Below are 21,790 nucleotides of genomic sequence, written 5' to 3'. Positions count from 1 at the left end.
AGTAGGCATTCAGTGATTGCCGAGTAGGTGGGTTTAAACACAGTTCCACAATGCAGCACTTTTAAAAAGCGGCGCTCTGGATCTCAAGTTAATGTTAAGGCTCAGTCAACGGGAAGATGGAAAGTCCTGTCTCCCGCCCTCCACTGCCACCTTAGGATAGATATGTGTTCTTCCCTGGGCCTCAGGAAGCAGTTGTCAAAGTGCACCTCAACTGTGAAGGTTGCCACTAACTACAAAGGACAATTCCTTTCCTGACAGGTAGAGCTTTTACTCGCAATTGCTTTCATTGGCAGGCGTCAAAAAAAAAAAATAATATAATAATAAATGGAAAGACCATCAGCTTCTGCCAGCTTTGACCTTCGTGGTTTGACAGCCAAAGGCTTGTAGTGGGGGCCTTTTGAGCTGGCTGCTCTTGTTTCCTTGCTCTGCCCTGGATAGTTGATGGATTGAACCCCAGAAGGATGAGAGAATTGTGGATACTTGTAACCCTTGACTTGTCAGAAAGGCATCTTGGCAAATCCCATAATGATAAATCGACGTTGTATACAAAGAGGAGTCAAAATGGATTGAGAGAATCACGCCTCACCTCAACAGGGCTTATTGAAGCTCTCCATTTCCCAGCAGGGACAGAGATATTAGAATAAATAGAGGAATTTCGGTGATAGCCCACTGGGGGCAAAAAGATTCTCTCATTCGTTCATCTAGTCTGACAACAAAGGTTTATGATTTTTCGCAGCCACTGGCATCACTGGGGCGCTGGTGGCTCTTGAAATTTCTAGGCGTTGGACAGCAGCGGATACTACAATTCTGTGAGGAGGCGGTTGCAGTGGTTGTTTCGCATAGGTGTTATAGGACTACTGGTGGTCACTAGGCAACACAGCCCAAAGAGCTGTCTCTAAAGGGGCAGAGGGAATGGTCAGGCGCCAAAGAGATGAAGGTATCTGGCCCAAAGTACAGCTGTGCAAGAGGCCGGGCAGCCTGAGGAGGTCGGTGATGGGCTGGGACATCCTTTGTATTTGTCACTTAGAAACTTCCCATCAGTTCCCTGATTGGTCTCTTGGAGTTCTTATTCTTTCCTGGGCTTGTGTGGCAATGAAGCCCTTAGCTGTCCACAGAGGCTACTTCAAGGAGTCTATTCTCTGGATCCACATCACCCAGCCTGCACTTGGAGCAAGTGGCCTGGGGTAGAAGCTGAAAGGACCACTGTTGGCTCCAGGTGCTGTCCTCACTGGCTCTCTGCTGCTGTCTTCCTTTCCAGTGAGAACTCCAGGTACCTATGGGTGATGTACAAATACAAGAATGTCTCACCATAATGCAGATGGATCTCAGAGTAGAGACCCTTATCTTTGTTGAGGTTGGATCAGATTCCAGATGTTTCCTATTGTCCCTCCCTTCCCGCTTTTGCAGGAATAGGGAAAATGAGTTATTTTTTTTACCAGAGAATCTTGTGCATCCTTTAGTACCTAGTGCAGTGTCTTCAATCTGAAAAGACTTTGTAGTGTTTCCCAAATGGCATTGAAAACTGGTGACACCTTGCAGCCTTGGGATCCTCACATCTAGTTACTGACCTGCCCTCAATATGGTCTCCTGTTGGCTTCTAAATTCTCACACATAAAGGATCTTGCAAGGACAAAGTTACCAGCTAGAGAGAGCCAAGACCTGCAGCCTGAGGGCACGGCCCTCTTCCATCCTGCATTCTCCTTAATTTGTGTAGAGAAAACCAATGAGAAGGAAGATATAGTAGAACTCCTCACTACTTATTCTCCACTCTCCAGCATCAGACCCTGTTCTAAGCCTCTTCCAGTAAGGATGCTAAGAGGTCTTCCCAGCATCACACAGCCGCTATGAAGATGGCATTGAACCCACACCATCCAATGCCACGTTTTATGCTCCTAGTCACAACCCTTTGTGTCCCTCCCACAATAGCAGCTGTAACTAACAGTAAACTATTACCAATCATTACTTATTGTTAAGAAACCCCAGCTACATATTACCTGTAGCATAAAAGCAATCCTTCCTCTTCAAAACAAAGGGCAAAATTCAAGAGAGTTGTCTCAGAGGAGACCAATTTTGGTGAGCCAGCAGAGAGAGGAACGCGAACTAACAGGCATGATACCTGTACTGCTGGAGGCGTGGTCCGTCTAAGGAACCAGGTCCCTGCTCTCTTGTCTCCGCTGGGGTAGTTCCCTCACCTTTCAGAAGCCAAGTCTGCCTATGCTGAGGACACAAATGGGATAACAGAGTCACCAGCATTTTTTTTTTTATTTGAAACCAACTGTCTAGACAACTGATGGTTATGATGGTTCCAGGGTTGGAAACAGAAGTACGGTAGCCCACACGGTAGCCCGGCTGGACTTACCATTCATTCCTAGCCTCAAAGCAAACCTCTTTGTTTCTTACTGCCTAGCCTGCTTCTGGGCGCTCCTCTTCCCCTTCTGTTTTGTTTATAGCGCTGTGCAGACATGCCTCACTAAACTCTGGGCTTTGGCAGAAATGCCTTCTCTTATGGTTCAGAGCCTTAGTTAAAAGCTGTAGCCACCATGGGATTTCAAATTTAAAAGGCTTCGCGAAGTCTGCAAACAGATTTGGTGCCGTGTTTACTCCTGAGAGAATTTTACATCACTAAGCTCAGCGAATGAGCAGCCCCACAGCTTTCCAATTACTGATCTCCACTTTGCCAGCGGGTAAGGGGTTTTTGATAAGAGAGGGGAGGACACTTGGGGAAGGTCACGACTTCCTAAGATTCGGTGGGGGTCCAGGCATGAGAGTCACTACCATCCACCCAGAGTCAGGAGCTGTCAAAGAGCCCTGTCTTCCAGCCCCACAGTTCAGATGCCATGTGCATAAGGGGCTTAGGGAGATTAGATGCGTTCTGCCCCTCACCCCTGTTCCCACTTTTGTGTGTGCAGATGTGCAGATGTGTACCATACATCTGGAGGTCAGAAGTCAACTCAAATATTTTTCATCAGGAGCCATCCACCTTGGATTTTGTTGTTGTTGTTGTTGTTGTTTAAGATAGCATCTTCCACATTATGGCCTCTAGCTTACCAATTAGGCTAGGCTTGCCAGCCAGTGATCCCAGGGAATCAGGCTGTCTCTACCTCCACTGTGCTGGGATGACAAGCACAGACTCCCCATGCCCAGCTATTTACATGGGCACTGGGGATCCAGATCAGATCCTCATGCTAGTGAGATAAATTCTTTGCCTAAAAGGTTGTACCCAAGGAGGAAGTCACAGCAACCTGAATTCTCTCCTGCTGTTAATGCTAAAGAACAATAATTGAAGTCCTTAGAGTAGCTGCAGAGACCCTTCCTGCATGAAGTCTCCAAATGGACCAAGTGAAGGCTGTGGAACAGAGCGGGTGGGTGTTGCAGCCTGTTCATCTACGCCCAGCCACTGAGTGGACACTTGCTCGAGACCACTCAGTGGACACCTGCCCAAGACAGAATCCTATCTGAACTTGTCTTCAGCACAGTTCCCAAAGCCTTGGTCTGGCTGCCCGGCTCTCCCTGAGCCTAGCTCAGCCCATTTCTTTGTATTCTTCATTCAGATCAAACCATTCTGTGTTGTCCACATAAAGCAAAAGCTTCAGGCCTCCTTGATCATCAAGAATAATCCTCCTGCTTTAAGAAGACATGCTTTAGCTTCCTACCACAAAGCCTCTCTAGAGACCTCAGACCCATGCATGCGGGGTTGATTATGTTTTCCTTTATGTGAACATTTCCCAGCTACGCCACATCTCTATTAGAGTTCTCACAGCACTCGGCCACATTTATTCTTATCAATTAGGCTCCTTCAAAGAAGGATGGTCATTATTTCCTCTTCATACTTCTAGCGCAGTGCTCAACCCAGTATGTGTTCAGAAAATGCTTATTAAATCAACAAATTCCTAAGTTAATTGGACCAGAAACTCTTTGAGAATAGAAACATGGTTTTAAGGAAAATAAAATGCACCAAAGCCTCATCTCTATGCTCCATAGAAGCTCACTTCCTTCTGTCTCAGAAACAAGATACTGTGTTCACAGTCATGGACACAGTGACTGCCCTCAGGCATCACTTCCCCATAGCCCTGGCCATCCCACACTGGCAGGCCAATGCTGGCCTGTGTAAGCTGTGGAAATGGATCCTTAACATCCCTAGGATGTGATCTAATCACCTATGCTGTGCTTACTTCTGTCTTCCCATCCTCTGGGTTATTTCCTGTATATTTCCTACTCTCCCATTCAAGACATCTACTCGGGATTCCCCCTCCCCCTCCCTCACCCTGTTTCCCATTCCTGAGTTTACTAGTCTTTATATAACCACTTAACCACACCGACTCCTGTTGAGTGTTTTATTTTTTTTTCAGACGAGCTAAGCTGAATTCCAATTACCTTCTTTCCAACTGTTCCTTAAATATTCCCTTCATTATTTTGCTCTTCTCTCCCAGGACTAAAATTCCTCCCTGCCTGCATGAAATTACAATCAGTATTCTATTAAATGTTTACCTACAGACCTCAGAGTGACTCCCCTGGATTGAGTTTCTGGTCTTCCTTGCTCTGATTTACTCACCCTCCCCCAGGGGACTCTTTTATCTACCTAGTCATCCTCTTCAAAGACTTAGATTATTCCCATGTCCAAAAGAAAGAAAGAATAGAAAAACAAATCCTTGCTTCTCTGTCGTCTTTCTTGCTCAACTGTCTGTCACCTTGTCCAGCTTAGGGATGGTCTCTGGGGTTTGGACAGCTTGCCGTAACAAGTGCAACTATTTACGGCACATGAGCCAGGAGATTCAGTGATTGGCAAAGCCAGAGTTCTGATGGAAATAAACCCCCTGTACTATATATCCACGACCCCAGGGTCCTGGTCCTGTGGTGGCTTCTCCAATTGCACATTCCCTTGTGACTATGTCTGAGTTCGAGGCAGAGTAGAACTTGAGAAGTATTTCAGTTGAGGCATCTTGAGGCATGAAGGAAAATAATTGCATTCCGCCTCTTTCCGCAACCCTGAGCCCATGGAAGAGCCTTTTCCAGAGCTCAGTTCTGACTTGCCTGGCCTCAGCCAGTAGTGTGCTCATCAAAGCTCACCTTTGACTTGCCCTAGCCAGTAGGCTGCCAATCATGTTGAAAAACAGATCGCCCCTCTGCAGATCAGCTGAGATAGCTCCTTGGAAAAGCCTGATAGTGGTCCCTTGGCTATGAAACGTTAGAAAGTGATTCAGTACCCGCATAGTCTTAAGCTTCTGGTGTTTTTCCATAAAGCAATGGTAATACCTTGTAGGATCACCGTGAACAATGACAGCCAGAACATACTAGCTGTTTACCATACTCACAGTACTAAGGCGTATGGTTGCACTTAGTAGTTCAATTTTTTCTATAAAGGAGTACTATAACAATGTATATACAGCTCCCAGGATGATGTCAGTATCTATTAATTCCCTCTGTTCTTCTACTATTTTAGTGATCTTTTGTTTGCCCCCTGGGGTCACATAGAGCAAGCCCGCTTCCCCTGAGGTCCTTTGTCACCCCTCTGAGGATGCCTCCACATCTTACCTCCCCCCACCCCGGCAATCATCGGAGTTTTTCTATTGCTCATTTTCCAGAACCCTGTTCTTCATTCAGAGGATCCTAACAATGAGCCTCCTCCGACTGAGATAGCCGAAGCTTAGCTCACTGTGTTATTAGCTGTTCCCTGGCCCCAGAGCCCCAGCCAACAACTAAAGTTGACACCATGAGGAGCCATGGAGGCTGCTGCGCACTTCACAATGACCATTTCTTAGACACTTTGCATCTTTTCTTCCTGAGGGAGAATCCTCATGTTTCTCTCTCGGGGTAAGGACTTTCTTGTTGGCCTCCACCATTCCTCAGAAACATCTCATCCAAACAGAAATTTCATTCCGGCCCCAGTGTCCATGTCATCTCACTTCGTCTGCCGTCCCTGTGCTCCGCCAGCTTTGCCCCTTTGTTCCCCCTAATTGCCAAAGACGTTTTTATACCGAGTCAATTGCATCAGGCTCAATGCAAAATGAATCAATTTGAGGGGAATCTAAGCTGCACTCTTGTCTCAAGTGTGCGTTAACATTCAGATGAGCTATTTAAAATGGGTCCAGGTTAGTGCCAGAGAGACAACCTCATCATTATTCTGACTCATCCCTTGCGGCTGGACTCCAGGGAGGGGAGCTGGGGAACCCTCTCTCAGTCTCTAGCTCTCTAGGGAGGAATTAAGCTAGGTGATATCTTTGAAGAGCTCAGATGTCAGGGTCTGATGGGCAAAACTGAGCTTGACTTCGTGAGCTCACAAGGAAGTAAAGGTGGGTAGAGGAGACCAAAGTGAGAAAAGATTCTACACTCCCAGCCCCCTTCACTTGCTCGCCACACACACACACACACACACACACACACACACACACACACGCACACGCACACGCACACGCACACACACACATACAAAACCCAGATTTAAGTACAGATCCGACAGCCAGAAGTCTTTGGCTGTAAAACAAAGCAAACCCAAGAAGTGAACGGCACCTATCAACACTCCGATTTCAAAATTAAACAATGTTCTAGAACTGGTGAGAAAGCAAAGCCGCGCCGCAGAGGATCGTGTGCTGATTCGATGAGCTAATTCTTCTATCATCAGGAGAGTCAGATAATATCTCCATTAGTAGCCAGAGGTTTAAAGATGGGAGCGAGGGGCAACGCCAGAACAATTGCCTGATTTATGCGTTTTCAATCACCTGGGCTCATGGCCTAAACTGGTAATGGACTCTATCCATCAAAAAATTATTCTCTCCTGGCATGCTGGCTTCTGAAGAAATCTGGATGTCCTCGCAGAGAATTGGTTAAATGATTTAATGTGTGTGAAAGCTCTTAGCACAGTGCCTCAGTAAAAGGTGGAGGCATCTATCCGGTCTATTTTAATTACAGGCTCTAGATATCGTGATACATTATACACACGCAAGAGAAATAAAAGACCAGTTGTACGACAGAGACCCCCTGGGCCTGAAGTGTATGGCCGTCAGCGGTGTAAAAGCGGCACCTTCTCAGGACGATACGCCAAAGCATCCCTGTACCCTATTGTCTCTTCTTTCTGGTCTTTGAAGTAGACCAAGTCTGTATAAGCTCACCAGGCATGCACATTTCTGTTTTTCCCACTGGTAATTCAGCTTCATCAAGACATGCATACCTTATGTTTCCATTTCAGTCCTCCAAATCCAAAACAGTGCCGGCCACAGACAGGTATTCAAGAAGTGTTGAGAAGTGCATACTTTCAAATTGGCATCAGGCTGAAGGCTGGAGAGACGGCTCAGTTGGTAAAGCACCTGGTAGGCAAGCAAGCACGAGGGCCTGAGTTCGAATCCCAAAGCCTATGTAAAAACCCAGGTGTGGAGATAGATGTTCGTAATCCCAGTGCTGGGGAGGAAGAGATGGGAAGATCAGTGGAGTTTTCTGGCCAGGGCCTCAGTGAACCTCCAGTCCCAGTGACAGACCCTGTCCCAAAATAAAATGAGAGAGGGAGTGGGGGTGTCATGCTGGTTTGTGAGTGACCCCTGATGATGAGAATGACATCTTACTTCATTTTTCCAGGCAAGCCTAGAGTAGTCGGGTCCCTGAGCAGCGGCAGGACACACGGTTGATTCCCTGCTGTATGATGCTTACTCTACAGCAGGCGTCATTCTCATTCCCATCACCCATGTTCATCCATTTCATCTTCACAATAGGCCTGTGCTGTCACATCCGATTAGTCCCACTTAGTAGATGAAGAGTTGAACTTCCTCCGTCACACAGCTAGCAATGATCAAAAGTACAGTTTGAGCCCATGGGGAGGGGGGCAGTCTTACTTCAGAGTTCATGGTCCTTGCGTTCTTTATGACCTCTCCAGATAAGAAACCGTAGTCTGGGCATATATCTCCATCAGTAGAGTGCATGTCTAGTCTAAGAAAAACTCTTGGTTCAGTCCCTAGGGGAAGTGTTCCCTGGCTCTGAGAAAGTGGTTTGCATTGGCCCAGTCAGAATCACATGATGTGTCCAGTGGCAGAGGCAAATTCCACCGAGAAGGTCTCCTCTATGTCCCACATCAAATGCCATCTCTACTACCTAGCCAGTGGCCCTCCTTCATTTAGCCACCATTAGACCCAAGAGAGACAATGACACGTAATCCATCTGGGGGAAACCAGCAGAGCTGTGAGAAGCTTTCAGTGTGGTCGGGAGAGGTGTGTTCTGCCCAGCCCTACATCCCCAGGTCATGGATGGGTGAGGATCAGGAGTCAGAATCTGATCTACACACCAACCATCCCCAGATGAGCACTTAGTAAAGAGCTTGCTTTATTTTATTCATAGGCAAAATTAAATAACAAGCCACTAAGAGGGGAACCGCATACATAATGTATCATCAGATAAACCGAGGCGATGTAGCAACGACCAAGTCCATGTGCATTCCTCTGCCATGTCAAGACAGACTCCACCTCTCTCTGTGTTCCGAGCCCTCACTAAAATCACTGAAATCTGAGGACACTGATCTCTTCCCACCCTAGTAAGCCAAGCCAGAGGTGGCCTTCCACAGCTGCATGTTGGGGGGCTTCCAAGCCCTCCAGAGCTTCCAATTGGCTCATGAAAATGTTTCCCTCTGATCGAACTTTCTCCACTTGCTTGTGTGTTTTGACGCCTGCACTTAATTGCTTTTAAACAGGGGGCAGCTACGGTCAGAGAATTCAGAGTTACATCTGCATCTTTTGTGTTGAAGCTGCTTTACCACATGCTTCTAAAGCTGCTTACAAACAGGTTGCTCTGGATGAGACTAATGTAAGTCCCACCAGGCTTGCTATAATTAATAGTCTGCTTACATGATGGGAGAGAGAAAATTGTGTATTGATTCTCAATTCAAAAAGAAAATCAACAATGGTTTCCCACAACCCCATGATTTCATTTTGACTCCCTTCTTTCCCCAGATCTTACCCCAAGGTCTACCCCCACCTCTTTCCCAGGGATGTTCCTCTTTGTCTTCATTCACTCATTCGTGTATTGATATGCTAGATGCTTATTTCAATAAATATTCCTCCGTACATGCAGAGAAATGTGCCAAAGGGTGGAAGCGGAGGCAGTCCTCATGAGGCCTGCCTTACAGAGAGGGGAAAAATGGATATTACAATGTAGAATTCTATGCACCATCCTGTAATTATTGTAATGACGCTTGACTGGAGAGGACTGTCACATGAAGGGCCTGACATGGGCCAGAGGATCATGGTAGCCTTCCCCAAGAGGTGGCATTTGAACTGGAGTTCAGTTGGAGGGACAAGTACATACAGGAATCTTCCAAGGAGATAGAGGGCACACATGAAGCCAGAGAAAGGAAAGACTCAGGGGCATCTTCAAGAAAATCAAGGGAAGTGAACATCTGGGCCCAGATGAGCAGAGAGTACTGTTTGGATGGAAGCCCGGGAACAGAGACCAGCAGAGGACAGATCACAAGCATATAGGGCCGTAGTCATGATCTTCAGAGCCAAGCAAAGCCAATGTCGTTTTGGGTAAGACTGTAAGTTGGATGTAGGAGAGCAGTGAGGTATGAGGACCTCAGATCTTTGAAGACCCTTAGGAGAAGAGGGCGTGGTTCTGAGTAGAGAGTGGGCTATAGCAGTCGCTCCAATGATTGGGAAGGGGGATTTTTTTTTTATTTTGCTTGATCAGCATGGTAGATGGAGCCATTCACTGGAGCAAGCCAGATAAAGGAGACACAGGTATGGAATAAAAGTACAAAGTCCATTTTGGAGGTGCTGAAGTTTCCCCAAACTTAGAAGCATCCAAGCAGACAGGAATCTGGACTTTGAAGGCAAGATCTGGATTGGAGGAAGAAACTTAGGAGTTGTTAGTGTGTGGCCTGGCTTTGCAGCTATAGGCATGTACCAGGATGCCTATAAAACAGACAGACAATGAGTCACAGACCTGAACATAAACTCTGTCTCTCTTTGTCTCTGTCTCTCTGTCTCTGTCTTTCTGTTTCTCTCTGTCTCTCTGTCTTTCTGTCTCTGTCTCTCTGTCTCTGTCTCTCTCTCTGTCTGTCTGTCTGTCTGTCTGTCTCTCTCTCTCTCTCTCTCTCTCTCTCTCTGTGTGTGTGTGTGTGTGTGTGTGTGTGTGTGTGTGTGTGTAAAGGCTAGAAGAAGATAATGAATCCCCTAGAGTTGAACTAACTACTGGCTATGAGGCACCTGATGTGGGCACTGGGAACTGACCTGCAGTCCTCTGCAAGGGCAATAAGCTCTCTTCACCATTGAGCTCTCTCTTCAACCCTGAAAATTTCAAAAGGCAATCCTTGAAAATTTGTGTAAGCAAAAGTTTCTCAGCACCACAAAGATACGAACAGTAATGCAAATTATAATAGGCCAGCAAGCGTTTATCAAAACTTTAAAAATGTACTCCTCACAGGATTCCATTTAAAAAATAGCATCATTGGCTGGGGATATAGCTCAGTCTGCAGAGTGTTTCTCAAGTACACGCCAAGCTCTGAGTTCAGTCCCAAGTAAGACAGCAAACTGGGTGTGATGTCCAGCCCTCAGGAGGTGTACAGGAGGCTCAGAAGTTCAAGGTCATCCTCAACTAGATGGTGAGTTTGAAGTAGACTGGGATGCAACAGAACCTATCTCAATAATAATAATAATAGTAATAATAATAATAATAATAATAATAATAATAAATAAAGTTGAAATTTTTTAAGCATGGAAAACCAAAGCTCAAAAGGGAAGAAAACATTTGCTAAAGGTAACAAATTTCTTGTACCCTCTGAATTAAGAACTAGGAAGAGATTTCTTACAGATTCTGTATAAAAGAAGATATTCAGATGGCCATGAAGCCCAGAAGGATGCTTGAGACATCACTTCAGTTAAGAAGATGGATCAGACTGGAGATCCTACCTTGTGCTGGCATGGGTATGAAGAACTGAAACTCTCATTACCACGGCTTAGACTATAAGATGGGGTCACCATTTTGGAAAACACTTGTCATGTTTCTTTTAAAACTGCCACAGGAAGCAGCCAGCTAGTCCACGGCTGTGTGATAATGTGAGAAAGGAAAAAAAATGAATCTCCACACAAACCTGTGCCTTGAAATGTAGAGCGCTTTATTCACAAGAGTCCAGAACTGGAAATAACTTAATTGCCCTCTGTAGGCAAGTAGATAAAAGAGCTTTACTTTGTCTGATTATAGAGCATTGTCCAATAATAAAAAGGCATGATTTAATGGGCATCCCTCCAAGGTTGATAACCTGAGTTTAATCATTGGGATTCACATGGTGGGGAGAGCCATTTACCCTAAGTTTTATGACCTTCTCCACATACATACCTGCATCCATGCACATAAAATAAATAAAAATACAGTTTACTAAATATGCAACATGGGTGAATCCCCAGGTCATTGTGGCAAGAGAAAGAAGCCATAGAGTGTGTGCTTCCACTTATATATAATCCCAGGAACTGCAGACTTGTCTACTAAACCTATAGAAAGCTGGGCAGTGGCTGTCCAGGAAGGTGAGAAAGTTGACTGCAAAGAGACCATGGAGTCTTCCATTACACTGCAGGGGGCTGCAGGTAATGGAAGGCTTGTATACTTTGAATGCCTTTCGTGGTTTCCTACTGTAAGAGACCATTACAAATGATCAAATTATGCACTTTTTCTTTAAACAAAAAATTATTAGCATGTATTAATTGTACAAAATAATTGGGTTTCGTTAGGATGTTATATATGTGCATATAATGAGCTTTGATTATAATTATCTTCCCCTGGCCTTGTCTTATGCCCTCTGCTGTCTCCTGCTGCCCTCTTCTTCCCATCAAATTCTGCATTTAAATGGATGGCCCTAGTTGCAGATAAATTATGCACTCTACTTAGGCGATTTAAAAAGCACCCAAAAAAAAAAAAAGCAGGAAGACCTAAGAGCCAAGAGTGAAATCAGAAGATGATGAAGGAGTAGGGTGTACATAACCAGACATGGTGTTTTAAGAGTTGAAGTATGAAGATCTAGTTAAGAACACGGTGATAGCTGGAGTGGAAGACAGCTCAGAGCCCACCCATCTTCGGTCTGACTTGTAAGGCTCAGGCACAGCTACATAAGCCAGAGCTTAGATTTTTAGGTCCATGCTTCCCCAGTCACTTCCCTCAGGAAGATTTCCCAGAGCGTGTGTCCATGTACCCCATGTTCAACTCTTTAGACTTAAAGGGGCTGGAGAGATGGTTCAGCAGGACGAAGAGATCTTGCTGTTCTTCCAGAGAGCCTGAGTTCAGTTCCCAGGACCCAATCCTAGGTGCTTCACAACTGACTGTCTCTCCCGTTCCAAGAGATCGCACACTCTCTTCTCTGTGCGTAGTGAGAACACATCCCAAACAGACCAGACAGAACAAAACAAAAAAATGTCTAGACTACAAAATAACCCTCTAGTACTGGGAAGGTGCAAGCCTAGATGCTCAGTTACTTTGTCAGCTTCCAGGACTATCTTTGTTTAAAAATGAAGGAAGGATTTCTGGCTTCCCTAGGGAATGTGTTCTTTATTGCTCGCTATTGAGTTTTCACGATGAGCTAAACATGTTACAAACACTGTACATATTGAATACTTGTAAAACCCCCATGAAATAGTATTAGCTTTTACTTCCAGGGAATAAAACTAAGGCATGGGGAAATAAGGCAGCTCTCCAAATTCATAGAACAGAGATTCGAACTTAGATTCTTTCATTCCTAAAGCCTACTCGTGAGTATTAGAGAAACAGCCTCTCTCTGGTTGCAGCCCACGTGCTCTACTTAATCTTTGCACGCTGTTGCAAACTGGTGTAAAGTGAAGCCCATTGCAGATGCTAAACAAATATTGATTTACTCATTGATTGATTCCCTTAACTAAAATTTTATGCTTTAAAATAGCAACTACCTGCCACCAGGGACTCTTAAGGGGCTTTAAAAATATCAGTTACTAAGGACATTTCAGCCTTGTCAGATCAGAAGGAATTAACAGGAACCTGAAGCTTATCAGTGCCTATATGGGAAAAGAGAGAGGCCTTGGCTTCTTAGCTTCCTATACTCCACTCACCCACCTGTCCTTCGTCATCTTCCGGGACCACTTCCCCTTCCCTGTAAGAGGAGTCATGAGAATGTTGGGATCTTCTAGATACCTTCTTCGGTCACCTTGCTCCTTGACTTTCCATCACAGCCATGACCCAAGAGGGACCCTTGGGGTGGAGAACAGAGCCTGGGACTGCCGTTCGGTCTATGTTCTCATTGTGCTATGGCAGGTCCCAAACCCGACCCATACATTGATGGCAGTTGCTACACAGAAATACCACCACCACACCACCATCTTGCTAGTCAGTTTCCCTGTCTAATGTTGTCTTTAAAATAAGTCTGCATGGTCTACCTTTGCTCCTCTGGCTCTTTGAGGTCCCTAAATCTCCATTACAAGTGTCTGCCTGAAAGCCTTTCTGAGTTGTTGTAAAATAACATTCTGCTGGGCATAAATGGGAACAAAAGAAGAGAAACACGTACTAAGAAATCTAACTTCCAGTTTATGTGTTCTTGATTTTTGTGCAATTTGGGGTGAATCACTGCCTTACGTCAAGCAGGAGGCAAGTGAAATTAGGATTCATTCATGAATCAAGGCCTTCAAGGGTTTCCAAGAAACCAAGACTGAAATGCTTATGTGGAAGGGGGAGAAGCTCCTTCCTCCTGGATTTCAGACTTTATATTCATTGAAAAGCACAGGAGAAGGAGAGTCGGAACGCAATTGTACAAGTGAGTACAAAGAGCTTTTCACGGGTCTAATTTAGTCTTAAAACAGCCTCTTCCATGCTTGAGGGAACCTTGTTCTCCTTAAGCCTTTCTACCTTGACTGGATTAGTGGGTTTTTTTTTCTTTTAAATAAGCTGCTTTTAATGTAAAAAAGCAGGACTATGTTAGAGATGCTCCCACAGGAGATAAAGTCAATGATGCTCAAAGGTCGAAGCTAAACTGAAATACTGAGTATGCCCACAATTGGCTACAACTTACTTATGAACATACAGGACAGTCAATGCTCTTTATGTCTAGTAGTTTCCCTTCCAGGGAGGTCTTTCATATGTGACCATGGGCACTGTGGTCATGCCTGTGTGTGTAGGTGTGTGTGTGTGTGTGTGTGTGTGTGTGTGTGTGTGTGTGTGTGTGTGTGTGTGTGTATCCATGTGTCTCAGAAGCTTGAATCTGTCTCTTCCTTGCCTGTCCACAGGTGTGTGTGTGGGGGGGGGACCTACAAATTTCTTATGTCTTTTATCTCACCGTTTCTCCTTTCACTATGGTAGAAAAGGTTCTCTCAAATCAGACTCACATAGGAAGAAGTTTGAACTTTGCTCTGATAATGCACCCCAGATGATGCCCATGAGTAGGGACTCTCAGGTAGCATGGAGCAGGATTGCTCAGTGTCTGCTGTACTTAGGAATCACCTGGGAAGCCAGTCAGAATGCAGATTCTGATGGAGGAGGTCAGGGATGGGGCTGGCAATTTAGATTTCTAACCGGCTCCCAGTTCAAGCTGATGCTCTTCTGGCCAGACCATCTTGGAGTAATATACAGTGAAATACCATCTCAGTGCTCACACATAGGTGTTAGCTGAGGCTAGACACCAGAACAACTAAAGAGTTGAGTGTGATTTCCTAAATTCTTGCCATGGGCTGGGTGATGGTGAGAAATTCTCTGTAAAAGCTAGAAAGACCCAGCAACAGTGGTCACTGCTCAGAGTACTCACCTCATTAAGTTCTGTTTTTGCAAGGCCCAGACATGCTCAGGACCCCACACCAAGCATACACACAAAAGACAGAGGAGCTTGTGGATGTGATTTTTAAATGTTCACTAGAACACAAGACAATCGTGTTGGAAATCCTCTCCATGGCTGCATAGGAGAGCTACAGGGCAGTAAAACTGGTCACACTCGGCAGTAGCCAGCAGGGTTCCAGAAGCCTGGCCAGAGTGACCTTCATTGACCCTGGGGCTTATGTCAAGTGAGGACTTGTAAGCCAGGTCATTCCTGCTGCAATCCTGAGAAGTTCTTGCTTCCCTAGATGTCTGGGGTCAACTCACTACCAGATCTTTGAAACACCGAACCCTCTAAAGCTCTGGTTGCTGTCCACAGAAAGGACCATAATTGTCTGGCCCTGCCCCTCTGTGGATATGGAAAGCATTCTTCCTCTTCTTCTTTTTATTATCTTTGGTATCCTTTGATCTTTTGGTGTTGTTTGGAGACAAGGTCTTGTATATCCCAAGCTGGACTCAAAGCTCACTGTGTAGCTGGTCCTGACCCCTTGCCTCTACCTTGGTGGGTCTTAGATTTACAAGTTGAGATTTGGAAGGGGGCAAAGAAGGCTGGAATAGCGTTTCTGGGGAGACAGAAGTGTCAGAATTACAGGCATGCACCCACCATGCCCAGTTTACACAGTGCTGGAGATTGAGCATGTGGTTTGTGCATGCAAGTCGATCAGTCTGCCAACTCAGGCACCTCCCAGGCTTTTTACTGATACTTTTTAAATGATATGATAAACATAATAAAATTACTATCTTAACCATTTTTAAATATACAGTTCGGAGGTGTTGAGCACATCCATGCTGCTATGTAACCATCAGCACTATATCCAGAACTTTTCCAACATCCCAAACTGAAACTCCATACCTATTACATAGTTCCTGTGTCCCCTTCCCCTAGCCCTTGGCAGACACTCTAGTTTCTGTCTATATACATTAGAGTATGCTAGGTACTTCATATCAATGGAATCGTGCACTATGTGCCCTTTTGTGTTTTAGCATAAACTCTTAAGATTCAATGATGTTGTAGGGTGTGTCATAGTTCTGTCCTTTTTATGACTGAGTAATATTCCGTTTGATGGTCTACTGCATTGACTTTATCTACTCATATATTGATCATTTGGTTGCTTCTGTTCTTTTGCTGGTCTAAATTATATGTGACTGTGAACAAGGCTATACTATTATCTCTTTAAGACCCTATTTTCCATTTTCCTGAATATATTATATCCAGACGAGAACTTTTTAGGTCAAAGGGTGATGCTATTTTGAACGTTTTAAGGAGTCATCATATTGTTTCCATAGCTGCTACCTCATTTACACTTCCTGCCATAAAAGCACACATGGATTTCAATTTCTCCACATCCTCACTTACATTCTGCCTCTGACTATAAGCGGCTTCCTCATCGTTCCAGTGTCTCCCCAGAAACGCTATTCCAACCTTCTTTGCCCCCCTTCCAAATCTCAACTTGTAAATCTAAGACCCACCATGTCTAAACAGTTAGCTGAAGCAGCCACTGGCAAGCCCATTGTGTCTGGCCCTGGGAACCGCTAGTACTTCTCTAGCAGTCAAAGCAATTGGCATTTGTTGTGACTTGTTTGATAGATTCAAAGGAAGAAAAGCAAGAAGCATGCAGAATCATGCACAAAAGGATTCAATAGCCAAAGACTGATCCCGAATCTGAAAACAGGGTGTGTGGAGAAAAGATGGAGTCCTATTGTCCCGGAAGTGCTACCTTTGCCCTCTTAGACATCCTCATGGCCTCAGTCACCTTGAAAAGCCCTACCGCTGAAGGTTATCTGGAAAGAAAGATAACTCCTCCTTAGGGAGGGCATGCTCTGAGAGAGTGAGTCGCAGCCTGTAGCAAACCAGAATTCATTAGTTGGGGGGGGGATTGCGATAGCAACCGTAGTGGATTTTATTCTAACTCTGTAGCCACTTACATTCCATGAGGCTGAGTTTTCTTCCATGCCCATTCAGCCCGTGGAGAATGCGGTGCAGAGCCCCTGGGGGCTGATGCTGGTTGCTGAACCAAACCAAATGAAACTGCCTTTTTTTTTTTTTTTCCTAAACTCTTCTCGGCCTCTCACTGTCTTTTCTTTAGGGATGCTATGGTACTACGCAGCTGCCTTAGGTTACAGAAAGAACTGCGCAGTGCCGGTCTCTCGGAATGATGGTTTTCTCTATTGTGCCTCCGATGTGCTGATAAAGAAGGTTCCACTGTGGTCCCCAAGCTGCTTTGCATGCGTTGATTGGCATGACACAGCTCTCTGAAGCCTACAACCCCACACACAGGGCGCCAAAGAGCCTAGGGCCCAGGCCTTCCCCTTTGAACCTTTTCTACCGTAGATGGGAGTCCAATTGCCTCAGGAGAGCGTGGCACAGTGTAGATTGCCTCCTGCACTCATTGGGCCCTGAGGACAACTGGAAGCTTGAATGAAAAGGGTATACTTGTGACACCTAAGTACATCTTCCTGTCTGGTGTGTGGGGCCCCATCGAGCATTTATTAGTCTGTGTGAACTTTTCATTTGACAGGGTGATCATTGCCTGTCCAGGCAGTTCAGCCAGCATGGTGAGCCCCATTATAGAACTGCTGATGTCCCAGAATTAGTGGAGGAACAGAGCCCTAGACTGCCTCTCCTCTCATGGAAACTTGGGGAGGCATGCTAAATGTTTGGGTTTTGTGTGTGTGTGTGTGTGTGTGTGTGTGTGTGTGTGTGTGTGTGTGTGCGTGTGTGCCTGGGTAATCCATAGGATTAGAAAACTGCCATTGGGGTAGCCCCATTCAGGAGGGAAGTCCTCAGCTTTCTGGCCTCAGGATCCCAGGGCAGAAGAACTAATCCCAGCTAGGTCTCACTGAGCAAAGGCTTTCCCCCAGCATTTTTAGCATTTACTCTGGGTACTGTAAAGAATGAATTGGAAGAGAGCTGAAGTGGAAATAGGAGGCTATTGCCGAACCAGGTAAAACATTATAATGGCTTATACTAAGGTGATGGGGTCAGGCTGCATATTATGATGTGATATGAAGCCTTTCCCATAGGCTCATAGGCTAGAGATTTGGTTGGCAGCCGATGGTGTTGTATTATGTTGGGAGGTTCTGGAAGCTATAAGAGGTGTGGCCTAGCTAGGGAAAGTAGATCACCAACAGGTAGGTCTTTGCAGGTATCTTGTCTATGGCTTCCCCTCCCCACTTCCTGTCTGACAGGAAGTGAGGAAGCTCCCTTACCACATACTCCTGCTGTCTTCATGATTTGCTCAAGTACATGGGGCCAAACAACTTGTGAGCCCAAAGCAGTAATTCTTGCTGTGTTTCTCTCTGATTTTTTTTATATATAGTGATAAGAAAAGCAGCTAGTATAGTAAGTAAATGGTAAATATATACTTTGGAAAGGACGGAACAAAAGAGGGGATGGGGTAAATCACAGCCTTGTATGATGGTCAAGTGATGTAGGAGGCGGCTAAGCATGGGGACGCAGAGAGAAACCAGGCAGGCCTTCAGGCTCATCAGCAAGGATGGGTTTGGTCCCCTGGGATGTAGGGAGCCACAAAATGGTGATAAACCCAATAATATGCTAGGCTAGCATCGTAGATAGTCATTCTGACAGCCAGGACCAGAATGCAGGCAGGGAGCATGGGGCCAGAGAGCAACAGCCAGGGTGACCTCAATGTTCCACAGAGGTGACGGCCTTGAACGGAGCAGAGAGCCCAGGCTGCCTGTGGCCTGCTGACAACCCAGGAGTCCTGCTCTGTTAGGATATGAAGGACAAAAAGGCTCTTATTAGGGAGGTGCAAATGGTTGGGCCATTGATAGGTCAGTATACCGCTTTACTATCAAACTTTTGGGTGATTTTCCTTTTGTCTTAGAATAAAATCTTAGCCGAAGGCCCTGAAGGGCCTGGCTTTGCTTGCCCAGCTCCTCACTTGTGACACTTGCCTCCACTTTCTAGCTTCCTTTCTTTAAGCCACGGGCCTTATGTACTTACTGTTCCCCCAACATGGAGCCTTATGCTGACATCCGTCGTACCTCACTTGGATCTCAGCTAAGAAAGATCACCACCTTGGGAATGCTTGCTGGGTCTGGTTTTTTCTGCCTCAGCATTTCATTTGGTTCCCTTTAGCACTACTAGCAGTCTGTAATTAATGAATACTTGGTTCCGTGTTTACTGTCTGAACCCCCTTGATACAAAGGAGCTTCATGCAAGCAAGAATCTTATCTATCTCATCACACCCCCAGGATTGTCAGCAGCCAATGCAGTTCCTGGCACTTGGCTGAACCCCTCTAAAGACCCAACTTAGTTTATGACTGTGCCTTAGAACTTCTTGAGACAGCGTCTCTCTGTGTAGCCATGGCTGTCCTGAAACTCACTCTGTAGACCAGACTGGCCTCAATCTCACAGAGATCCCCCTGTCTCTGCCTCCCGAGATCTGGAATTAAAGATGTGTGCCATGACACCCAGCTTAGAACATTTTCTTAAACTACTGGTTTTTTTTGCTAGAAAAAAAAAATTCTCTAATGGAAGTGTCACCTCTTTCCAAAGCTTTTTCTAAGTAACATTAGTCCTGAGGCCACCATGTGCCATTGTCCATCAACCAGGCCCCCATTCCCCTTTTGGGAAGTTTGCAAAGATTATTACCATATCCACATCATCTGTGAACTATGAGAGAAGAGGCCATGCCTCCCCATCTCCACTACGCTTCAGTCACAATCAAATGCATATCCTGAAACACAGTAGCCTCACGAACTCCATGCCTATGGTCCCAGCATCCAGGGGCTGAGACAGGAGGATGGATGGATGGGCAGAAATTAGGGGCCACCCTGGACTGTTCAGTGAGTTCCAAGCCCCCTTGTGCTATAGACCAGATCCCTGCCCCCTCCAAACCAAAGAAGGAAAAGGAGGAGGAGGAGGAGTGACAAGTAGACAATAATCCCCTGGGTATATATTCCATGAACCAGTGTATCAGGCCCCTGACTCATGGCATTTGTGTCTCAGTTTCTTCGTCTTCAAAATGTGAATAATAATCACTGTATACCTATTCCATAAGGTGAGCTTAATAATAAAATGGTAAGTGCAAAATGTAGTCCGAAAAATGTGGATGTAGTCACTTAAGAAGCCTGTCTTGGGTCACTATTAAGTAACGAGACAGGCAGGTTACACATCTGAAGACAATTCTCTGAGGGCTCTACTTCCATTCTTCCTTCTTGCTAATCAGTTGCCCACCATAAGCACACATCTCCCTTGCACTGCCTCTGTCCTTGGCGGCTAGCATCTATGCAGTTCTGGATAAATCCATTGCTTCGGGGCTCACTTTGGACCACTGCATCCTGGTGTTGCTGGAGTTCTCTGCTTGTTTCCCGCCTGTCGCCATGGCTGAGTGATTCCCTCAGCCATTCCAGTTCGACTTCAGGAAAACTGTCAGCAGTATACACGACACCCAGCCATCCATCTGTGTAAGAGATAATGTAATTCTAAGACAATATTTAACATTGTAGGACGAGGCATAAACTCAATATGTTTTCAGGCAGAGTTGGAGAAAAAATGTGCTCCATCTCATTAATCACAATAAGAATGAGGGATGGGGTAGATACCCAGGCTGGTGTCGCTCTCTCCGAGTTAATCTGTCTTAATACCAGGCCTTTGATAAAAAGAATGCCCATGTCATTGTTCTGCTTGTTCAATGGCAATTTACATTGGGGGAGCTCACGATTTATGGAGTAACAGGAACCTCTCAGTAATAAACACTTGAGTGATCCACCCTGTGTCTCGGGGTAGCTTCTACACAAATATCCTCTGGGGACAGAACTCCAAGAGTGGGATTTCCAGTTATGTCTTTATAAAACAGATCTGTTTGTGAATGCTTACTGAGTTTACTCACTCGCTCATTCATGAATTTTTTTTTTCGGGATAGGGTTTCTCTATGTAGTTTTGGTGCCTGCCCTGGATCTCAATCTGTAAACCAGGCTGGCCTCAAACTCACAGAGATCCACCTGGCTCTGGCTTCGAGTGCTGGGATTAAAGGCATGCACCACCACCGCCTGGCTCATTCATGAATTTTTATTGGGCACTGGCTGTTTTCCAAAAGTTCGGCTTGGGTTTTGGAAGCTACCAAAGGATCTGTAGCCTCAAAGAACTCATATTAGGGAGGTTGTGACAAGGCTCTTAAGTACTGAAAGCTTATTGAGAGTTATATCATACTGTGTTGTGTGTTATATTAATAACGTACCTATGCTAATCACAAGTCCTAGCAAAGAAGCCACTGAAAACTATTCAGTGATAAGTGTCTATTGACAGATGAGTGGATAGATAGAAATCTGGTACAGATGTATTGAACCTTTAGAAGGGAAAAACATGTGATGGGAGTTACACGGATTAACCTTGAAGACATTAAGAAATAGGACACACACACACACACAAATAGCATGTGGTTTCACTTCTGAAAAGTACTTGTTCTAAGAGTCCTAGAAACAAAGAGAAGGGGAAGAATGGAGAGGCATTGTTTAAGTGGATGATGGCAATGGTTACACAGCCATGTGGATGTCCTTACTGACCCTGAACTGCAGACTTAACTGTTTTCTATGTGATGTGTAGATTTCACAGTAAAAAAAAAAAAAAAAGTAACTAGCTAGCAATAAATCCAGAGAGAACTTGAGGTAAGAGGTACATGTTAGCTTTCAAGAGATGATACACTGGAGAAACTTGTATCTGCCTTGAGAAGGAGGAAGAGGGCATGGGAAAAAAGCTACAGACACACTCTGGGGTGTCCTCCCAGCAAAGGAGGAGGGGGAAAGCATGGCCAAGGCTCTCAGAAGCAGCAGAGCACCTGGGGACATAGATAGGAAGTGTCAGAGCATTTCCGGGAAGGCCTTTGGAGGATGGTAGCGGTGTACCAAAGACCTTTGGATTTGGCAACTAAGAAGCAACAGCAGCCCTTGCTAGAACGTTTTCAGAGAATTATGGGCACGAAGGTGATCTGTAGAAAACAAAATGTCCAGCAAATGGAGAATAAGGCTTTGAACT

General features: G+C 45.3%; 1 protein-coding gene and 1 long non-coding RNA gene across 2 annotated transcripts in view; one reads left to right on the top strand and one right to left on the bottom strand.

The window, feature by feature from the left end:
* Positions 1-21,790, top strand: part of Alk (ALK receptor tyrosine kinase) — a 716,558-nt gene that overhangs the window by 391,709 nt on the left and 303,059 nt on the right. The window lies entirely within an intron of this gene.
* LOC128115491 (uncharacterized) overlaps positions 11,461-21,790 on the bottom strand; it is a 65,107-nt gene continuing 54,777 nt past the window's right edge. The window contains exon 7 of the long non-coding RNA XR_008220168.1: positions 11,461-20,219. This is a non-coding gene — a long non-coding RNA (uncharacterized LOC128115491). The remainder of the gene's footprint in view (positions 20,220-21,790) is intronic.

This window comes from Peromyscus californicus, unplaced genomic scaffold (genome assembly GCF_007827085.1).
Source record: "Peromyscus californicus insignis strain IS unplaced genomic scaffold, ASM782708v3 Scaffold_1__1_contigs__length_55948999, whole genome shotgun sequence".
Classification (NCBI taxonomy): Eukaryota; Metazoa; Chordata; class Mammalia; order Rodentia; family Cricetidae; genus Peromyscus; species Peromyscus californicus.
The sequence above is the reverse complement of the archived record's forward strand: the minus strand, read 5'-3'. Positions and strand labels throughout refer to the sequence as shown.